Below are 17,053 nucleotides of genomic sequence, written 5' to 3' on the forward strand. Positions count from 1 at the left end.
TGTTCGGACCACGCTCTGCTGCAGTGGCTCCACCGCATGAAGGATACCAACGCGCGGATCACCCGTTGGTATCTGGCTCTACAGCCTTTTAGGATGGCTCCCCGGCCTGAGTCGGGCGGTGGGGGTATGTGGCAGGGGGGGCGTGGTTTAGCGAAGTCTGCAGCGGGAGAGAGAGTCAGGAGACGAGCGGTGAGTGAGTGGGTTGGACGGAAACGATCAACACCTGTTTGTTGTTGCAGTAATTGGCATGGAGAGAGTATAAAACGCCAGGAGAAACGGGAGCGGTTGAGAGAGAACCGGACTGCTGACGGGAACTGAGAAACCGGAAGAAGTAACCCGGAAGTGCTATGCGTTAGAGTTTATTGTTTGTCAAAGTAAAAGTCATCATTGGTGTTTGCAGGAATTGGTCTGTAAATCAGAATAAAACTCGTCAGCAGTCCAGCCGACCCTTGTCCTCTTCCTTTCCTCACACAAACTCACTACAGTGATCATTGATTATACAAGGTAATGAATTTTTAATATGTTTTTATACTTCTTGTATTCTATTGTGTTTAATTTGTATGGTATTTTTATTGATAATTTGGTTTACTCCTGCCCAGGGACAGCAGATGAAATTTAGCTCTGTAGCTAATTCTGGGGTAATACTTTATTGTCCATTGTCCCTGTCAAATAAAGGATAAATAATAGAATAGAAAAATCTTCCATTTATGTCTCATTCATGTATGCTCAATTGTGCTCCTTCCTGCAAAAAAATGATCTCTATGAAGAATTTCAGTCGGGTTTCAGGCCCCATCATAGCACAGAAACTGCACTTGTTAAAATTACAAATGACTTGCTTCTTGCGTCAGACCAAGGCTGCATCTCATTGCTAGTTTTACTTGATCTTAGTGCTGCGTTCGACACCATAAATCACGACATACTCATAGATAGATTACAGAACTATACAGGTATCCAAGGGCAGGCTTTAAGATGGTTTAGATCCTACTTGTCCGATCGCTATCACTTTGTTTATTTAAATGGGGAGTCATCTCATTTATCCCTAGTAAAATATGGAGTGCCACAAGGATCTGTCCTAGGTCCTCTGCTATTTTCAATATACATGTTGGCCCTTGGTAATATTATTAGACAATACGGGATTAGTTTTCATTGTTATGCTGATGATACTCAACTATATATCTCAGCGAGACCAGATGAAACTTCTAAATTATCTAAGCTAACAGTGTGTTAAAAATGTAAAAGATGGGATGACCAATAATTTTCTCCTATTAAATTCAGATAAGACAGAGATATTACTTATTGGACCAAAAAACAGTACACAGAATCTCGTAGATTAAATTTGCAACTAGACGGATGTACTGTTACTTCCTCTACAGTCAAAAATCTGGGTATTTCATTAGACAGAAACTTGTCTTTTGAAAACCATATTTCCCATGTTACAGAAACAGCATTCTTCCATCTTAGAAACATTGCCAAGCTACGAAACATGTTACCTGTTTCTGATGCAGAAAAGCTAGTTCATGCATTCATGACCTCTAGACTGGACTATTGTAATGCACTTCTAGGTGGTTGTCCTGCATCTTCAATAAACAAGCTACAAGTAGTCCAAAATGCAGCGGCTAGAGTCCTTACCAGGTCAAGAAAATGTGATCATATGCCTTTACCTTTCACCCACTATTTTCGGCATGGAGACACAAATGACATACCCAAAATAAAAAGGTTGCTGCTCATGAGTCTTTCTGACTAGATACATAATCAACATATTTTCAGAAAACTGACACTGCAAAGTTTACTGTTCAAGAATCAGAATTACTCAGACTGTTATTATACTATGTTATGATAATAATGGATGTGTTGGATGTGTCAAACTTTCCTGAGGATGGTACTCCTCTGGTACTGCTCGGTGACTTCAGTATCCACCTAGAAAAACCTCAGGCTGCTGACTTCAACCCTCTGCTCGCCTCATTTGATCTCAAGCAAGCGTCTACTACAGCTACGCACAAATCAGGCAACCAGCTAGACCTCATCTACACACGCTGTTGCTCAACGGACAACACTTTAGTTGTTCCACTGTACACCTCAGACCACTTCCTCATCACTTCTAACCTCACACTTACTCCTGACACAGCATACACTCCTCCGCAGGTCACCTTTCGACGTAACCTAAGCTCACTCTCTCCCTCTCGCCTATCCTCTATGGTTTCATCCTCATTTCCTTCACTCTCTCAGTTTTCAGCACTGGACACGAACAGTGATACTGACACTCTTTGCTCCACTCTAACCTCTTGCTTGGGCAACTTTTACCCACTGTCAACCAGACCAGCACGCACCACCCCATCTGCCCCCTGGCTGTTGGATGTTCTCCGTGAACATTGCTCTAAACTCAGGGTTTGAGAGAGGAAATGGCACAAATCAAGAAACTCTACCGACCTCAGTGTGTATCAGTCACTCCTCTCTTCCTTCTCTGCAAATGTCTTCACAGCTAAAACAACATACTACCACAACAAAATTAACAACTGTTCTGACTCTCGCACATTTTCAGAGCTTTCTCTTCTCTTCTTCCTCCTCCCTCTCCTCCTTCATCATCTCTTACAGCTGATGACTTTGCAGTTTTCTTCACAAATAAGACGAGAACCATCAGTGACCAATTCTCCACACCACAGACTGATAATAACTTCATAACGACTATGTAGTAAGTTCGTGTGAGGAAAGGAAGAGGACAAAGGGGTCGGCTGGACTGCTGACGTATATTTTATTATAACAAAAATAAACTTTGCACCAACGGTGACTTTTACTCTAACATCAACAACGACACGATCGCATAACACTTCCGGGTGACTTCGTCCGGTTCGGGGTCACGTCAGCAGTCCGTCTCTCTCTGTCTTGCTTCTGTCTCTCCTGGCGTTTTATACTCTCTCCACGCCAATTATTGAAACAAGAGACAGGTGTTGCTCGTCTCTGCCCAAACCACTCACTTACCGATCGTCTCCTGATTCTCTCTCCCGCTGCAGACTTCGCTAAACCACGCCCCCCCTGCCACATACCCCCACCGCCCGACTCAGGCCGGGGAGCCATCCGGCCTGCAGCCCCCTCCCCCCCATTTCTGGAGAGGAAGTCGGCCACTGCCATCTGAACACCCGGCCTGTGGATCACCTTGAACTTAAAAGGCTGTAGAGCCAGATACCAACGAGTGATCCGCGCATTGGTATCCTTCATGCGGTGGAGCCACTGCAGAGGAGCGTGGTCCGAACAGAGGGTGAACTCTCGCCCCAGGAGATAGTAGCGGAGGGTGAGGACGGCCCATCTGATGGCAAGGCACTCTTTCTCTATGGTGCTGTACTTAGCCTCTCTCTTCGAGAGCTTCTGGCTAATGTACAGCACCGGCCGTTCCTCCCCCCTCTATCTCCTGGGACAGGACTGCACCCAGCCCCCTGTCCGACGCGTCCATCTGCAACAGAAAAGGGAGGGAAAAATCAGGAGAGTGTAACAACGGCCCGCCACACAGGGCAGCCTTTACCTGGGTAAAGGCCTGCTGACACGGCTCCGTCCACTGGACCGTATCTGGCACCTTCTTTTTAGTAAGGTCAGTCAAAGGACTGGTGAGGTCCGAATAATTAGGAATATAAACCGTCTATAATATCCCGCCAAAAGAACTGCCTTACCTCCTTTTTGGTCTTGGGACGTTGGCAGGTCGCAATAGCAGCTGTCTTGTCAATTTGGGGACGCACTGCCCATGCCCCAAGTGGAAGCCCAGATACCTTACTTCCACCCGCCCAATCGCACACTTCTTTGGGTTGGCCGTGAGTCCCGCTCCCCCTCAGCGATCTCAGGACAGCCCTCAAATGCTGCATATGCCGCTGCCAATCATTACTAAATATAATGATATCATCCAGGTAGGCAGCTGCATATGCAGCATGTGGGCCGCAGAATCTTATCCATGAGGCGCTGAAAGGTAGCCGGCGCCCCGAACAACCCAAAAGGAAGGGTGACAAACTGGTGTAATCCAAATGGCGTTGTGAAAGCTGTCTTTTCTTTGGATAATGGAGACAAGGGGATCTGCCAATAACCCATTTGTTAAGTCCAATGTCGAATAAAAATGAGCCGTGCCTAGCCGATCAAGCAACTCGTCAACCCGCGGCATTGGATACGCGTCGAACTTCGACACAGCATTCACCTTGCGGTAATCCACACAGAACCGGACTGAGCCGTCCGTTTTCGGAACTAAAACTATCGGGCTCGCCCAATCACTATTGGATTCTTCTATTACTCCCATGTCAAGCATTGCACCTAATTCAGCCTGAACTACCTTTTTCTTGTGCTCAGGTAAGCGATACGGCCGGCTGCGAACTACCACGCCCGGCTCGGTCTCGATATGGTGCTGAATCAGGTTAGTACGGCCCGGTAGGGGCGAGAAGACGTCGGCAAACTCGGCCTGTAATTTCATTAGATCAGTGAGTTGGGACAGTGAGAGGTGATCTCCCCCTGGGGCCAGAGCGAGGGATTGTGGTTTGACATTTGCCTCTGGTCCGAGATCCTCCTCCCCTCCAATCACCGTTGCCAACATCACTGATTCTGCCTCATTCCATTTTTTTAGGAGGTTGAGGTGATAGATCTGACGGGCCCCGTTCCTATCGGACCGTATTACTTCATAATCGAGATCTCTGACTTGTCGTGCGACCTCAAACGGTCCCTGCCACTTAGCCATTAACTTCGAGCTCGACGTTGGGAGTAATACAAGTACTTTCTCTCCCGGTGCAAATTTGCGTAATCTAGTTCCCCTGTTATATAGCTGGCTTTGGCGGTCCTGGGCTTGTAACAAATTCTCCATTGATAGCCGCCCCAAAGTGTGGAGTTTTGTTCTCAAGTCCAGCACATACTGAATTTCGTTTTTGCCCTGAGACGGCCCCTCCTCCCAAGTTTCTCTCAGTACATCCAGCACCCCTCTGGGCTGGCGTCCATAGAGAAGCTCAAAGGGGGAAAAACCCCGTGGAGGCTTGTGGGACCTCTCGCACAGCGAATAACAAGGGCTCTAGCCACTTATCCCAATTCTTGGCGTCTTCTTGAACGAATTTACGGATCATGGATTTAAGTGTGCGATTAAATCGTTCGACCAGGCCGTCGGTCTGTGGGTGATAGACGCTAGTTCGAATCGATTTAATGCCCAATAATCCGTACAGTTCGCGTAACGTACGTGACATAAACGCAGTGCCCTGATCGGTGAGGATCTCTTTCGGGATCCCCACCCGGGAGATAAGACGGAAACAGGGCGTCCGCAACACTCTTAGCGGAAATGTTGCGGAGGGCCACTGCTTCAGGATATCGTGTTGCATAGTCAACTATGACTAATGCAAAACGATGTCCCCGTGCAGATCGCTCTAATGGCCCGATGAGGTCCATACCAATTCTCTCGAAGGGGACCTGCATTAAGGGAAGGGGCGCAAAGGCGCTTTTGGGGCGGCCGGTGGATTCACCAACTGACATTCAGGACAAGACGCGCACCACCTGCGCACATTGTCGTGAATGCCTGGCCAAAAGAAACGGGTTATGAGGCGATTCAGTGTTGCTGCCTGTCCCAAATGGCCCGCCATAGGATTAGAATGAGCCGCATGGAAAAGCATTTCCCTGCGGCTCTTCGGAATCAACAACTGGGTTGTATTCATTTTTATCCGAGCGTCTTGGGTCACTCGATACAACCGATCTCTTAAAATGGCAAAATACGGATAGGTGAGCGGGTGGGCAGGTTGGAGAGGCTGGCCATCGATGGAGCGGACCTGTTGGAAAGCGTGTTTTAATGTCTCATCCTGAGACTGCTCCAGAGGAAAGTCATCACGCTCCTAGAGAATAAGTCTCCCGATTTCGCTCGGTTCCCCTGAAGCAGAACCCCACGGTCCTGGCTCAGTTTCTCCCACCTGCACACGCGCGCGGCCTCCTTCCGTGCCTTCTTTCCCCAAGAGGCATCCGCACATAACGACCCCAATAAAACAGTAAACGCGGGCCAATTTGTTCCCAAAATTATCGGATGCCGGAGGTGGGGACTAACCGCCACCTCAACACTATGCTTTTGTCCCCTGAATTGAATAATAATTGGGACCACCGGGTACTCCACCACATCCCCGTGTACGCACCGCACCTTAACCACGCGGCTTGTATCCAATGCCCCCCGGTTGAATCAGGCTTTGATGGATTGAGGTTTGGTTACATCCTGAATCCACCAAGGCCGGATATGTACCCCCCCCTTGATACTCACAGGTATTTGGTACTCTCCTGCCTGACAGGGGGTGGCCTGTGGGACATCCGGGACCCGGATCATCGTCCCCACCTCCATCACTGGACACCTGTCCACAAAATGCTCCGGGTCCCCACAACGCCAACAGGCCAGCCCAGACCTCCCCGCCGCCCCAGTGGCAGGGAGTGGATTGGAGAATTGGCGTGGAGAGAGCGGGGAAACAGAAGTGCTGTCCCCTCCGGCAGCCATCAGGGGCGGGACACGAGGAGGGCCGGGTGGACGGGACCTAGGGAGAGGGACAGGTCGAGAGAGAGACGGGGAGGAGAGAGAGGGAGAGAGAGAGAGAGACGTTAAGGGTTCGCCGACCCCGGGGCACGCCACCATGTGGTCCTCTGCCAGATGGACGGACGGCCGAGTCCAGTGACATGGGACGGTGGCACTGGACCCACTCGGCTGTTTTGTTTTTTTTCGGGAGCCGAGCGATGAATTGCTCCAGCACCACGAGGTCGATGAGGTGTTCCACGTCACTTCCCTCGGCCAGTAGCCATTTGCGGCAGGAGTCCCGGAGCTGCTGGGCCATTGCAAATGGCCGACCGGATTCCCCCAGGTCCAGGGAACGGAACCGCTGGCGATGCTGCTCTGGGGTCCGGCCGACCCGCTGAATGATGGCCCGTTTCAGGTCGTCGAAGACCAGGAGGTTCGCCACCGGTAGCTGTTGTGCGGCCACCTGGGACTCGCCCGAGAGCAGGGGGATCAAACGGACCGGCCATTGGTCGCGGGGCCAGCCGCACGCTTCCGCAGCTTTCTCAAACAGTTCCAGAAAAACTTCCGGGTCGTCTTGTGGTCCCATCTTGTGGAGGGGTAAGTGAGCGGGTACCGCGGGCGGTCCCGTGGCCTCGGCGCGAACCTCCCGGTCGATCCAGCTCCGGAACCTCTCGCGGTCCTCCTGCTGGGCTTGAAGGATGGCGTGGAATCGCCGCTCCTGATCCGTTCTTAAGTCCAGCAGGGCCTGGTGTTGCTCTTGATGCAGGGCACTCCTTCTTCCTTTCCCGGGTTTCGGCACCAGTGTAGTAAGTTCGTGTGAGGAAAGGAAGAGGAGAAAGGGGTCGGCTGGACTGCTGACGTATATTTTATTATAACAAAAATAAACTTTGCACCAACAGTGACTTTTACTCTAACATCAACAACGACACGATCGCATAACACTTCCGGGTGACTTCTTCCGGTTCGGGGTCACGTCAGCAGTCCGTCTCTCTCTGTCTTGCTTCTGTCTCTCCTGGCGTTTTATACTCTCTCCACGCCAATTACTGAAACAAGAGACAGGTGTTGCTCGTCTCTGCCCAAACCACTCACTTACCGATCGTCTCCTGATTCTCTCTCCCGCTGCAGACTTCGCTAAACCACGCCCCCCCTGCCACAGACTAATACACTCTCTCTCCTCCTTCTCTCCACTCTCAGAGATGGACGTTTCCAAACATATCCTTTCCAATCATCCTACTACTTGTCCACATGATCCTATCCCCACTCACCTCCTTCAGACCATTTCTTCTTCAGTCATAACTTCACTTACTCACATTATCAACACCTCGCTTCACTCTGGTACATTTCCCACAGCATTTAAGTAGGCTCGGGTAAGCCCACTGCTTAAGAAACCATCTCTAAATGCAACAATTGCAACTGATCCAGAATGCAGCAGCGAGAGTTGTCTTCAATGAGCCAAAAAAAGCTCACGTTATTCCTCTCCTCATCAGGTTACACTGGCTACCAGAAGCCGCTCGCATCAGATTCAAGGTACTGATGCTTGCCTACAAGACGACCACTGGTGCAGCACCAATATTACCTAAACTCACTAGTTCAAACTTATGTGCCCTCCAGAAGCTTGCATTCTGCAAGTGAACAGCGCCTTGTGATGCCATCCCAAAGAGGTTCAAAATCACTCTCACAGACCTTTTCCTGGACTGTGCCCAGCTGGTGGAATAACCTCCCAATCTCAGTTCGAACAGCTGAGACTTTACTCATCTTCAAAAAACATCTAAAGACACATCTTTTTCGCCAGCACTTGACCAACTAATACTAGCACTTACCTTTTCTTTCTTTTTCTATTCTATTCTTGGAAAAAAAGAATATACTGCTATACTAACTGAGACTTGTCATGGCACTTGTATACTGTTGTTGTTTTCTCGCTGGTCTGATTGCTTCTGTTGTTCTCATTTGTAAGTCGTTTGGATAGAAGTGCTTACTAAATGATTAAATGTAAATGTAATAAAAATATATATGATAAAGATATATAAGCTCTAACTTGCTCTAACTTGAAAACAAAAATAAAATATTAAAAACATTTTTTAAATGTATAAAAAAATTTGTTGATGTAGGATATGATTTTAGAAACATACTAATGCTTCATTTGAAAATTCATAATATAATTTCTAAAACTGTGAATTTTATGAAACATTTTCTAAGACCATCTTTTCCAAGATGGCGCTGCCGAGTTCGGTCACCATCCAGATCGCTCCACATAGATTGTGTTTTTATTTACTTTTTTACCTACTTTTGCTTTCTCTTTTTACACACATAACCTCTGCACTGATCACCTACGACAAAGGAACACTTTTGGACATTGGATACCGCTTCACTAACCTGTTTCAGGACACTTTATCCTCCAACCCATCGTGGCCATCTGAGATTCTCCGGGAACACCAAGATGAACAATGGCCACCTGAATAACCACCCGAAACGCGCTGCGGTCCGCAACAGACTGAGAAAAAAAGCTCACAGTCCTCCTCTGCCGAGCATTCTGCTCGCCAATGTCCAGTCTCTGGAGAATAAGATGGACGATCTTAGAGCCAGGATAAGTTTCCAACATGACATTAGGGACTGTAACATCCTTTGTTTGTCTGAAACATGGCTCACAACCTCGGTCCCGGACGCTGCTGTAACGCCGTCTGAAAACTTCTCTGTTTTACGGATGGACAGGACAGGAGTGTATTTCATGATTAACAAGAAATGGTATGACCCCAGGAATATCTCCACTCTGTCGCGCTCCTGCTCGTCTCATCTGGAACATTTATCTATTATTTGCCGCCCATTCTATCTGCCCCGGGAGTTTTCATCGATCATCATCACTGCTGTTTACATCCCACTACAAGCAGACACCGGCTTGGCTTTGTCCGAGCTTCACGATGTGCTCACACTGGAATATAAACAAAGGCTCGTTGAAGTTCCCCTGGTGCAGAGGGTGGTGACGTGCTGGTCCGCCCACTCAGAAGCCATGCTACAGGCGGCTCTTGATGACGTAGACTGGGACATGTTTCGGGCAAGTTCATCTGACGTCAGCGAGGTTTACGGATGTAGCATTAAGCTTTGTAAACACGCTAGCCGAACAAGCTACGGATACAATATCTATAAGGACCTTCTCTAATCAGAAACCTTGGGTGGACAGTACAATCCGTGCAGCAGTAAACAAACGCACTGCTGCTTACAACGGCGGTCTTTTGTTGGGAAACATGAGTGAGTACAAAGCATCGTGCTATGCTCTCCGACGCGCAGTAAGAGCTGCCAAACTCCGATACAGGGAACGAATAGAGTCACATTTCCAGCTCAATGACTCCCGACGCATGTGGCAAGGACTAAGAACCATCTGTGCCTTTGGAAATAAATCCTCTGCAGAGGTGAGAGCAGATCCGTCGCTGGCTGACGAGCTAAACACTTTCTACGGCCGCTTTGAAAGCAATCTGAGCAGCGCGAGACTGACGATCAGTGCGTCAGAAAGTGGCAGTCAGAGCAGAGATAATCATGTGATCACCGTGTCAGAGGACGAGGTTCGGAGGGCTCTAAAACGAGTGAACGTCAGGAAAGCAGCCGGACCTGATGGGATTTGAAAATTTCACCTGCAATCCTGAAAACTTTCTGCAGTCAGAGCTGGTTAGTTACAAGTGTTTTGACTCAGTCCCTTATATCAGTGTGGTTCCCACCAGCTTCAATCAAATCTGTCATCATCCCTGTGCCTAAGAAGTTGTGCCTCTTGTCTGAATGACTCAGGGTCCTGCTCTGCCCTCACATCAATAGTCATGAAGGACATCTTGAGGGACTGGTGCAAAAGCAGAGCTGTTAAAATAATCCCGGACTACTTTTCACCCCGTAACCAGTTTCACTATCGTTGCCATCTGTAAATCGCTTCCGTAGCCTGATGTCAAAAACTGAGAGACATAGGAGGAGTTTCTTCCCTCACGCATCAGGCTCCTTACAACTCAAAACCAGGAACTATCTTCATGGCTGCTACTTATCGACTATAGCTCACTTTTACTATAGTCCCCAACGCTAGCTTCTAAATCATGGACCTCGACCTGAATTCTTCACTATGCAACTTGACAGTGTGATTTCCTCACCGGCAGACCTCAAGCCTCTGAAAGTAGGCCAGTTCACCTGTGTATCACCCTGAACGTAGGAGCCCCACAGGGCTGTGTCCTAGTGCCCTGCTCTACTCTCTCTACACATTGACTGCGTGTGTCCCATCCCTCCACATCTATTATCATATTGCTGATGATACTGTGGTTCTGGGCCTCATTTCCAACAATAATGAGGACCGCATACTTGGATGAGGTAGAGAAATTAACATCATGGTGCCAGGACAATTGTCTCTCTCTGAATGTGAGCAAAACTAAGGAACTTTGATTGTCGACTTCAGGAAGAGACAGCAGCAGCCCTATACTCATCTAATGATCAGCGGGACCCCTGAGGGTGAGCAGCTTCAAGTACCTCGGTGTAAACATCTCCGAGGACCTGACTTTCTACCCACATCCAAACACAGGTTAATAAAGCCAGGCAAAGACTGTACCATCTGAGACAGCTGAGAAAATTCAGGATTTCACCTGCAATCCTGAAAACTTTCTATTCAGGGGCCATAGAACAGTGTATGTTACTCAGTGTGGTATATCAGTGTGGTATGGGAACACTGGCAATCATGACTGCAAAGCCCTCGCAGAGAGTTGTGCGCGCTTAGCTGAGCGCATCTCAGGGTCTACAAAACCCTCTCTGCAGGACATCTACCTCAAACGCTGCAAAAGCAGAGCTGTTAAAAATAATCAAGGACTCCACCACCCCAGTAACCATCTTTTCACTTTGTTGCCATCTGGTAAGCGCTTCCGTAGCCTGATGTCCCAAAAACTGAGAGACTTAGGAGGAGTTTCTTCCCCCAGGCCATCAGGCTCCTAAACTCAAAACCAGGCTCTTAACATCTTCATGTCTCCACTTAATATTCACTTTATCAGTAAGACATTCATCATTCTCTACCTCATATTGACATACTGACAGACTCAACCTGTTTGCACATTCAACTAATCTTGTACATTCCTGTGTATCTTAATTTTAAGACTACAGTATAATGCACAAATGCACATTGCCTCTTGTACATCCCTGTGTATCTTAATATTTAAGACTACAGTTTACTTTCATGCACTGTATTTTCCACTATATACTGAGGATTTGTCAGTATACATCTTTATATATTCCCGTTTTTGTTCTTATATTTGATTGTTTACTTTTATTTCATTCTTTCATAGCTATATTTATGTATATTTTCATCTGTGTTGTATCTCTTAATAATTGCACTGTCCATGGAGCGGACCTGACTCACATTTCACTGCTGGTTATATATGCTCTATATAATTGTGTATGTGACAAATAAAAATCTTGAATCTTGAATCTTGAATGTCATGTGGTTTTTATAGAAGGCTAATAAAATTGATTTATGACCCCTGTAAGCTCTCCTGTGTGGTGTCTCCTCATGTTTGGCTCTGCAAACTGCCTCATTCATGATTCTATTGTTCTTACGAAACAAGCCTTTCACACATCGGCCAGGTATGAGACATACACTCACCTAAAGGATTATTAGGAACACCATACTAATACTGTGTTTGACCCCCTTTTGCCTTCAGAACTGCCTTAATTCTACGTGGCATTGATTCATCAAGGTGCTGAAAGCATTCTTTAGAAATGTCGGCCCATATTGATAGGATAGCATCTTGCAGTTGATGGAGATTTGTGGGATGCAAATACAGGGTACGAAGCTCCAGTTCCACCACATCCCAAAGATGCTCTATTGGGTTGAGATCTGGTGACTGTGGGGGCCATTTTAGTACAGTGAACTCATTGTCATGTTCAATAAACCAATTTGAAATGATTCGTGCTTTGTGACATGGTGCATTATCCTGCTGGAAGTAGCCATCAGAGGATGGGTACATGGTGGTCATAAAGGGATGGACATGGTCAGAAACAATGCTCAGGTAGGCTGTGGCATTTAAACGATGCCCAATTGGCACTACGGGGCCTAAAGTGTGCCAAGAAAACATCCCCCACACCATTACACCACCAGCCTGCACAGTGGTAACAAGGCATGATGGATCCATGTTCTCATTCTGTTTACGCCAAATTCTGACTCTACCATCTGAATGTCTCAACAGAACAGTCTTCAACTGTCCAATTTTGGTGAGCTTGTGCAAATTGTAGCCTCTTTTTCCTATTTGTAGTGGAGATGAGTGGTACCCGGTGGGGTCCTCTGCTGTTGTAGCCCATCCGCCTCAAGGTTGTGCGTGTTGTGGCTTCACAAGTGCTTTACTGCATACCTCGGTTGTAACGAGTGGTTATTTCAGTCAAAGTTGCTCTTCTATCAGCTTGAATCAGTCGGCCCATTCTCCTCTGACCTCTAGCATCAACAAGGCATTTTCGCCCACAGGACTGCCGCATATTGGATGTTTTTCCCTTTTCACACCATTCTTTGCAAACCCTAGAAATGGTTGTGTGTGAAAATCCCAGTAACTGAGCAGATTGTGAAATACTCAGACCGGCCCGTCTGGCACCAGCAACCATGCCACGCTCAAAATTGCTAAAATTACCTTTCTTTCCCATTCTGACATTCAGTTTGGAGTTCAGGAGATTGTCATGACCAGGACCACACCCCTAAATGCATTGAAGCAACTGCCATGTGATTGGTTGATTAGATAATTGCATTAATGAGAAATTGAACAGGTGTTCCTAATAATCCTTTAGGTGAGTGTAATCCTTATTATTCTTTTATCATTATTCTTTTGTTTTTATTCAGCAATTATTAGCCTTTGTTCTGGTATTTCAAGGTTTACCAACCCACATCATTTCAATCCCAGTATACATTTACCCAACTATAATCAAAAGCTCAAGTGGTAGAGCATTGCGTTAACAAGCGCAAGGTTGGGGGTTCGATTCCCCGGGAACGCATGATAGGTAAAAATTGATAGCCTGAATGCATTGTAAGTCGCTTTGGATAAAAGCGTCTGCTAAATGCATAAATTTAATTTAATTTAATTTAATTTAATAAAAATACAAGAAAACATTTTCTTACAACCTTGTGTGAATTATTATGACAAAATGCATTATGAAGAAGAACTGCACCTGTTTTGTAATTGCATTAGAGCTAACAATAGCATCAAGCTAAGACAATTTATGAAATTATTAGTACACTTTTACTCAAAAGTCACTTTAAACCACCAATGAGTGTTTGTAATAACTTTTTATAGCCTTTGCGATCACATGTGGAATTTGGTTGTTTACTGTTGTTAAAATACGCTATTTATAGCCTTTTATATCGCTACACAAATTAGCATTTCATATGTATATTCTTTATGATTTTCAAAATGCCTCAAATCTTAAGCAAATCACATACAAACCATATCCTTTCATAATTGTATGTATTATCTTTGTTCTTCATGTGTAAAATTGTTTATCTGTGTTTGTTATGGTCAGATATGTATGAGAAAGGACACAGGAAACGCATAACAGTATAATGGGGCGGAATGAGATTGCACAATATGATTGACATTTTTACAAACAAATCGGCTTATGTATGAGTCACAGTGCGAGCATGGAAGAGTGTAAACACACAGAGAGCCCAGGGAGCTGCTAAGCTTCATCAGATCACATAAATCAGTGGAACATGAATAGAAATGATGATTCTGTCTGAAGAAATATGAAGGAAACAATAGTAAATATATCTATATATCTCCATGTACATGCATCTTTGGACTGTAATCCCTTATTGACGCTGTTCAGTGAATCTATGTGAACACAAATAAACCGCTGCTGACGTGACTGAATACGAATGCGTGGTGAATTTCTATTCAAAATTTGGCATAATACGGATTGATTATTTTGCACTCCTGACATAAATTACTAAATAACTGTTACTGGAACAATGTATTATCAAAACAGTGGTCAAATATCGAAGCTAGAGTCTTTAATCTTTCTACTGATTGCACAGTTTGTCCAGGGTGTGATGTAACGTGCTATGAAAGTGAAACAACAAAAATCTGGGGCCGTTCACGATCTTTGACCACAAAGGGGATATTACCCCAATTCTACAGTCTCTGCAGTGGCTACCTGTTACGTTCCGTATCAGTTACAAAATAATATTACTTACCTATATAATATTACTTACCTATAAGGCCCTTATTGGGTTAGCTCCTGCATACCTAACTAGTCTTCTACCACGCTACAATCAATCACGCTCCCTAAGGTCACAAAACGCTGGACTTTTGGTAGTCCACCTAGGATAGCAAAGTCCACTAAAGGAGGTAGAGCTTTTTCGCATTTGGCTCCCAAACTCTGGAATAGCCTTTCTGATAATGTTCGGGGTTCAGACAAACTGTATTTGTTTTTTTATTTGTTTAGAATATTTTTGTTTTGTTTAGAATTCTGATAATGCATCTCATAATTTTGGACTGCAGTTATATCTGATCAAATGCGCATTATTATTCTTTAGTTTGGGCTAAGCTAACTAATTTTACTTGGTTGGAACAGCAGCTACGCTAATTATGTCTCTATTTGTTTCTCTGTTTTGCCACGGGAGGATTTACACAAGCTCCAGTCTGGATCCAGAACACCTGAGAAGAGATGATGCCAACCCCTCAGAGGACCTCAGATGATGCTAACCCTGAAACAACATACAGAACTACCAAATTTTGCTACAAGTTTGATTGCATTATATAATAGTTGCTGTTAATAGTGTTCATCGTCTGTTTGAGTTTGTCTTTAATTGATTTTTCCGTACATTTCTGCCATATGCACATAAACTGACAGTCACCACTGATCAGCTACTACTAAATATTGTAGAAACTTAATTTTCTGTAAAGTTGCTTTGCAACGATTTGTACCATTAAAAGTGCTATACAAATAAACTTGAATTGAATTGAATTGAATTGAATGGTTCAAATCTTACTCATCTGACCGTCATCAGTCCATAGCAGTAAATGACGAGATAACATATCGATCACAAGTACAGTATGGAATGCCACAAGCCTCAGTACTAGGGCCATTACTCTTCACGCTTTACATGTTACCCTTGGGAGATATCATCAAGAAACATGGTGTTAGCTTTCACTGTTATGCTGATGATACTCAGCTCTATATTTCTTTGCAGCCTGATGAAACCTACTAATTTGCAAAAACTGGATGACTAGTAATTTCCTACTGCTAAATTCTGAAAAACAAAAAACAGAGGTTTCAATTATTGGACGAAAAACCTCCAAATGTAATAACCTAGAACACTGTCTAACACTTGATGGCTGCTCTGTTAATTCTTCGTCATCAGTTAGGAACCTTGGTGTGCTATTTGATAGCATTCTTTTCTTTGAAACCATGTCTCTAGCATTGGTAAAACTGTATTTTCCATTTTAAAAATATATCTAAATTACAACCTATGATCTTAATGTCAAAAGCAGAAAAGTTAATTCATGTGTTTATGACCTCAATGTTAGATTATTGTAATGCTTTATTGGGTGGTTGCTCTGTGTACTTAATAAACAAACTCCAGCTGATCCATAATGCAGCAGCTAGAGTTCTTACTAGAACCAGGAAGTATGATCATATTAGCTCGGTTCTGTCAATTCTGCACTGGCTCCCTATTGAACAACAGACATATTTTAAAATTTTGCTTATTACTTACAAAGCCCTGAATGGTTTAGCTCCTCATTACTTGAGCGAGCTCATGTCACATTATAGTCCTTCATGTCTGCTGTGATCTCAATACTCTGGCTATTTGATAATACCTACATAGAATATCAAAATCAACTGCGGGTGGCAGATCCTTTTCCTATTTAGCGCCAAAACTCTGGAACAATCTACCTAGCATTGTTCGGGAGGCAGACACACAGTGTCAGTTTAAATTTAGATTAAAAACCCATCTCTTTAACCTGGCATACAGGGATTTTAATGGATTTGTATTAAAGAAATGTGATAGTGTAGTCAAGGTTGCATTAATTAGGTCAACTGGAACCGGGGACACTTCCCATAACACCCAATGTACTTGCTACATCGTAAGAAGAATGGCATCTACGCTAAAATTACTCAGATTCATTCTTATTCTGAGGTCACCATAGCCATACGGATCCAGTCCATATCCAGACCAGATGGTGGATCAGTACCTAGAGATGACCTCTTCAGCCCTGATCGTCAGCGGAGACCATGTCAACTAGATGAACCCCAGAGACAGATCCCTAGCGAAGACCTTGTCACCTCGCAACCATCGGTACAAGACCACAGGAATCAGACATGTCCTCTGCACAATCTGACCTGTGTTGCATCCTGGAATTAAACCATGCCGTGCTGGTTTTATCTGGCCAGAGGAGAACTAGCCCCCCGGCTGAGCCTGGTTTCTCCCAAGGTTTTTTCTCCATTTCTGTCACCAATGGAGTTTTGGTGAACTGACTTTAGCTGAAAAATGACTCTTTGTTATTGTCCTCTTGCATTATTGACGCACTATTTTCCTGTATGGTACTGTAAAACTGCTTTGACTCAATTAGTATT

Source organism: Cyprinus carpio, chromosome A8, assembly GCF_018340385.1.
Source record: "Cyprinus carpio isolate SPL01 chromosome A8, ASM1834038v1, whole genome shotgun sequence".
Lineage (NCBI taxonomy): Eukaryota > Metazoa > Chordata > Actinopteri > Cypriniformes > Cyprinidae > Cyprinus > Cyprinus carpio.